The following is a 6,000-nucleotide window of genomic DNA, read 5'->3' as shown; positions in this document are numbered from 1 at the left end:
GACCCTTTGTCCACACTCTAAAAAATGAACCACTGTCTCAATGAGAACAAGTGATGTAACAATTTGCATAGAGTTCCTTCAGTTATTTTACTGTCAATTAACTATGTAAAGTTATTTCAGTGTATGTAACTAGAGAAGTCTTCTGGCATTATGAAACAACTAAATTGAAATAACAACAACAAAAAAATGCAAACGGTTGCATCAATTTTTGAGACAGAACCTTTTTTTTTAGAGTGCAGCTTCTCTCAGTGTGAGGCCATGGTTGATCACATGGTCCACCAAAGTTTCTCATATTTCATCTGAAACATTTCTCCTTCTTGCTCTTCTTTGTCCTTGTCCACATATGTGTCTTTGTCTTCCTTGTCCTCTTCCTTTTTCTCTGGGTCTTATCACCTCCATGATTGCAGTTTTGACAAAATGTCTTACCTGAGTTCTATTTGCAGTGCCAAATGTCAGCCTGATTGGTGGTGAGTTTTCCGTGTGAGTGCTTTCAAATGTGTGCATAAGTATTTCCATTTGCCAGATGTGTTTCACATTTTTACTAAAAGTGTTATCCCAGCGATAACAAGGTATTTTATCTTTGAGTTTAATGTTCTGCAACAACTGTGTTGAAGAATTGCAAGCAAAGTGCAAAGCAGAAAATGTGTTTAAGGTACCTAAAAACGTGTTTTAGGTAATGTTACAAGAAGGTTTGGATATGAAGTTGTTGTCTAAGCATTCAGTTTTTGATAAAAAAAAAAAAAAACAGAGTTGGATGTGCCTTCACATCCATCAACCCTACAGGGTCGAATTGTTATTGACAATTATGATGTTTGAAGCAAAAAGAAGCATAGCATAAACTAACAACATGTAACAAAGAAATGCATATTCCAAAGAGCAGGCATTTAAAGGAAGAGGTGCAGATAATAGATAGTAATAGATAACTGTTCAGTCAACTTACACACAGCTCTCTCTCTCTCTCTCTGTGTGTGTGTGTGTGTGTGTGTGTGTGTGTGTGTGTGTGTGTGTGTGTGTGTGTGTGTGTGTGTGTGTGTGTGTGTGTGTGTGTGTGTGATAAAGTGAGAGAGAAAATCTCAAAAACATTCCCCCACATCACAGAAAAGTGGACTTAATTGAGAGTGAAGAAAACAAAATGGAGCTGTAGCGTGGTGATTCTCCTTTCACTTTCACACATCACACAGAAGAAGACAATAGGATTGAGTGTGGAAAAAGTAAAGTGCAGACTCGACATGCACAGACAAGTAAAGAATCCCTGGATGTCTCATTGATCCACATGTTGAGCTGAAAGAAGCCTGGCTGAGCAGGCACTCTGCACTTCTACAAATTTGTTTGTACTGTGTCTTCACAACAGATGTACTGAGAGTGAGCTTCAGTGTCACGTCAGCTGTAACACTGCATTCTGCCAGCTTTTCCAGCATCACTTAAAGTTAGCTGCTCTTTCACAGTCAGATTCAAATATATTAACAACAGTTGACCTGACTTGTATACAACTTGTACCACAGTGGATGGTTCCTAGGACTTTTACTGATGCTTTTCCAAGAATGTGGGAATTGTAGCTTCAACACTAAACTTAAAAAGTAAAAGCAGAAGTGCAAATGGATTGCTTCATACTTTAGATAAATTCGAAACATATTTAAAAGTTATCCTCTCTGAGTCAAGACAAATAAAACCAATATTGGTTTGCTAAAACAAAAAAACAAAATCAAGTAAAAAGGTATTTTACCATATCAAATGCAGTTCAATTTCAGTTAAAACTGTAGATTGTTTTTGTCATCTTTGCAGAGATGCCTGGTGGTGCTGTTAACTATGTAAGTGAGCGAGTTGTGCAAGAAAATGAACACAAGAAAATGAACAGCTGTGTATTTAGGGTCCTGGGGCCTCATTTATGTGTGTTTATATTAGTGGAAGATAAAAAAAAAAAAAAAAAAAAAAATCAGTTAATGAAGCAAGCAGCAACATCCAACCAACCATTTGTAATGACCATTCACTTATAGTGCCACACGTTTTACATCACAATCACTTATGGACAAAACTTTAACAATCTTTAAAAAAAACATACCACAAGCACCAGCATGGAACTTGCCAAATAACAGGAAAAAACTACACAATTATTTGTACTTACAGTTGTCCCACAAATCTTTGCACTGAGTCCCAGCAGAGGACTGCCCCTCCCTGGGCCTGGTTCTGCTGGAGGTTTCTTCCTGTTAGGGGGGAGTTTTTCCTCCCACTGTAGCCAAGTGCTTGCTCACAGGGGGTCGTTTTGACCGTTGGGGTTTTACATAATTATTGTATGGCCTTGCCTTACAATATAAAGCGCCTTGGGGCAACTGTTTGTTGTGATCTGGCGCTATATAAAAAAAATTGATTGATTGATTGATTGATGTGACATGACCATACTGCTGTCCTTATCAATATAAGATTTCTCCTCATAAATTTTTATTCATTCATTCATTGTCTATCAGTTATCTGTGTCTACATTGCTATGGTAGACAGCTAACCAGCTCAACCCACACTTCCCAAGTCATCTAACTCTTTCTGAGGGATCCCAAAGTGTTCCCAAAACAACTGGGAAAAATAATCCCCAGCATGTCCTGGGTCTTCCAATGACATGCTCCCAGTTGGACATGCCTTCAAGACTTCCCTACAGGGAGATGACCAGGGAGCATCCTCAACAGATGCCTGAACCACCTCAGGTGGCTCCTTTAATTACACAGAAGCAGTGGCTCTACTCCATGTCACTCCCAGCTATTTGAGCTTCTCACCCTGTCACTGAGTAAGCCCAGATACTAAAGAGGATCTCATTTTTGCTGCTTGGGGACCTATAAATGCTGTACAACTTTCAGTGTGGAGAAAGAGCTGAGCCCAGAAGGTGAGACTCACTATTTACCAGTGGATTTACTGTCATATCCTCACCAATGATCATGAACTTTGGGTAATGACCAAAAAAAAAACAAGGTCAAGGTCACAGATACAAGCTAATCAAATCTCAATTTAATGTTAAATTGCAGATTGGAAATGATTTGTTTCATGCCAGTAAAGCAGACAGGACCATGTCCAAATGATGGTGATAATACAGCCATGTCCACAACTAATATATTTGTGATCAAACGTTTACATCCACTCATCATGGGAATGAATGTCACAGTAATTTGGGGCTTTTAATTATGTCTTTGAGTTGTTATTTTTCCAGGGAGGAATGATTGTACAGCATTTATCATTAATGACTTAAAAAAAAAAAGAATTGATTGCAAAGTTTGAATTTATTTGGGATCTTCTCTAATCCACACAGGGTCAAAATTCTACATACAGGCTCAAATATATACAAACATTCTAAGTTGTGCGGAAGGTTCTGCAATGTCGCTTAATGTGACAAGCCCAAGGCTTATTAAATCCTCATTAAAGATCATGATTAACTACAACTGGTAGTTTCTCTTTGCCAACGTAAACAGGATGCTTTTGACAGCACTCTTTGGACCGACCAAAGACACAAATCACGCACTGCGCGTAGGGCACCATGCTGCCTGGGGGGCACCATAAAAATTCAAGCTTGTGAAAAATCATCCTAATAGGCTACTAGGAATGATATACCGTATTTTCCGGACTATAAGTCGCACTTTTTTACATGTTTTGGCCTGGGGTGCGAGCTATACTCCGGTGCGACTTATAAATGAAAAATATACCGGTAGGATCTCAATTAATTTACTGTAACAAAACAATTTTACGTGACAGAGTCAATCTATGTTTTAAAATGGCCACCAGAAAAGGAAATGCAATGCATCATGGGCACTGTAGTATGGTGGCCGTCCTATAGGTTATGCTGGTCGCGATAACCAATCAGAGAACAGAACGTTGGACGCGTATTCCTCACCTCACCCACAGCGTGAGAAGCTGACGAACACGGTGCTTGCTGTTATTCCAGCATGGCGAACAAAACGGCTTCAACCCTTGGATATCAGTGTGAGCAGAGTGTTTAAGTTGACGCTGAGAGCTGCGTGGGAGCACTGGGTGAGCGACGGTGGAGGATTAGCGTGTGCACTTGGAAGGAGCTGGCGTTGATGATTGTGAAAAGCGTTTGAAGCAGACGAACATGGTGTTTATTCCGGGACGGCTAACAAAACAGCTTCAACCCTTGGATATCAGTGTGAGCAGAGTTGACGCAGAGAGCTGCATGGGAGCACTGAGCGACGGCGGAGGATTAGCGTCTGCACTTGGAAGGAGCTGGATCGACAGCGCTGGGCGGTCATGAGCTGCGCAGGTAGGCGCTGCATGGTTCGGCTCGCAATGTGGTCCGCAAAATACAAACGTATCCGTAGGTAAAATGCAGCTCACGAGAGGGCACTCGAGGCTTGTGTGAGTGTTCCTACGACTTCTGACTACCATAGAAAAATAAAAATTTCAATGTTACTGATAACATAACAAGACAACGGAGGAGGCCCGAAAAAATGCCACCAAAAAGAAAATCATACTCTGCAGATTACAAGTTAAGACTGGTTAAATATGCATCCGAAAACGGTAGCCGTCACAATATTATCATCTGAACTTTTCATGTTAACATACCTGTATGTCCATGGGACTTATAGTCCAGTGGACCTTATTTATGGTTTATTTTTCTTTATAATGGATAAGTGGCTGGTGCGACTTATACTCCGGTGCGACTTATTTATGGTTTTATTTTTCTTTATAATGGATAAAGTGGCTGGTGCGACTTATACTCCGGTGCGACTTATAGTCCGGAAAATACGGTATTTAAAATTTATGTAAAGCATGTTAATAGGTATAAGCAAAAGTAATCAGAGGAGGAGCCATGCAGGCAGGAAGTGGTGTGGGCAGCCTATGTGTGTGTGTCACCAACTGTGTCACCTGCCTGGGAGAAGGTCAGTACGGGGCTCTCCTCTTGTTTTCTCCCAGACGGGGAGTACTGCATGCATGGACTGATTGATTGTGCAGGTAACCATCCACACTATGCACCAGGATCACTGATGCCACATCAGAATGTTGCCAGTTTTTTTAAAGAATAAAATTGCACTGTTCTCGTCTTTAACATTTCAGGAGAGTGAAAATATAGTGACTTGGAAGATTAGTGAGGGTTTTTTCTGCTGTTTTTCATGTAAGAAGTTGAATCTTCTAGATCCATACTATATTTTTTAAGCCACTGCATCACTTTAATAGTGTCTAGTGCAACCTCACCCGGATCATTTTTGGAATCATGTTTTCTGGAATTAGGCTACAGAGAGCTGAATGTTCCTTTGTTTACAGCCAGGGCTCTGTAACACTCACTGTTTTAAATTCCACATGCAATTAAATTCCCACTTATGCTCACTGATGTTAAATAAGCCTTAACTGCCGTGTAATTGAACATTTTATTTCAAAATCACGATTTAGATACTGTTAAATGTTTTAGTTCTGTACGCCACCTTTAATGCTGCAGGTGGTGATTCTTTTCATTATTATTCTGATTATTTTCAGAATTAATTTAATGTGCAAAATGTCAAATATTTGTGAAAATTTACATTGACTTTATGATGTTTCATCAATGAAATGGTCCAAAAATATAAAGAGAATTGAACATTGGCTACAGTGGGAATTTCCTTCCCACTGTAGCCAAGTGCTTGCTCACAGGGGGTCGTTTTGACCGTTGGGGTTTTACATCATTATTGTATGGCCTTGCCTTACAATATAAAGCGCCTTGGGGCAACTGTTTGTTGTGATTTGGCGCTATATAAAAAAAAAATTGATTGATTGATTGAACTGGCAATGATCTAAATGGGAGAAAAGCACAGATTCCTGTGTTAAAAGCTGAAACATGAAAAAAATATTAACTTTTTTTTCAAGTTTAATTAATGAACTACAGACTGTAGTAATTAATTAAATTTTAAATAATGGTGGTGGTATTTTTTATTTAAAATTTTACATTTATTTCTTGTCATGTTTGGCGCCATTGTTAATGCAAAAGTATTTATTTGCAGCTGTTTTAAAAATATGAATAAATTATTGTTAAAA

The sequence above is a fragment of the Thalassophryne amazonica genome, chromosome 1, assembly GCF_902500255.1.
Source record: "Thalassophryne amazonica chromosome 1, fThaAma1.1, whole genome shotgun sequence".
NCBI classification, from domain to species: Eukaryota; Metazoa; Chordata; class Actinopteri; order Batrachoidiformes; family Batrachoididae; genus Thalassophryne; species Thalassophryne amazonica.
Note: the sequence above shows the minus strand (reverse complement) of the source record.